Here is a 407-nt window from a genome sequence, read left to right as displayed (position 1 = left end):
AAATCCTTTCTTCTATTCTTTTAGTATAGTTTTAATATAATATATATCATAAAATAACAAATCAAGCCTTCTGAAACATGGAGTCATATCCTCATCTCTTCCCTCATCCTCAGATCCCTGGGAAGACCGTCACACATCAGCTCTGCTGGGCTCCTGAGGAGTGCCAGAGCCTGAGGCAGATCCCACAGCAGACACAGGGAACAGTTAGCTGCAGTTACAGGGTTCCTGCGGATATTTTGAATGGTGCTGTGTTCGAGATTGCAAGGCAAGATGTATTTTATTGCCATCTGGATGGTAGTTGTCTTTTGTCAAGTGGGCAGTTTTCCTTATCTCTGCCACACCCACTCCTCCCTCAGGGGAGACATCTGCTGATAACAGCCATTGAATGTCACTGCATGGCTGATAAG

At 44.7% G+C, this 407-nt stretch overlaps 1 protein-coding gene across 1 annotated transcript in view; it reads right to left on the bottom strand.

Moving 5' to 3' along the window:
• Positions 1–407, bottom strand: part of ZMAT4 (zinc finger matrin-type 4) — a 51,869-nt gene that overhangs the window by 12,401 nt on the left and 39,061 nt on the right. The window lies entirely within an intron of this gene.

The sequence above is a fragment of the Geospiza fortis genome, unplaced genomic scaffold, assembly GCF_000277835.1.
Source record: "Geospiza fortis unplaced genomic scaffold, GeoFor_1.0 scaffold417, whole genome shotgun sequence".
NCBI classification, from domain to species: Eukaryota; Metazoa; Chordata; class Aves; order Passeriformes; family Thraupidae; genus Geospiza; species Geospiza fortis.
This window is presented reverse-complemented; position numbering and strand designations above follow the sequence as displayed.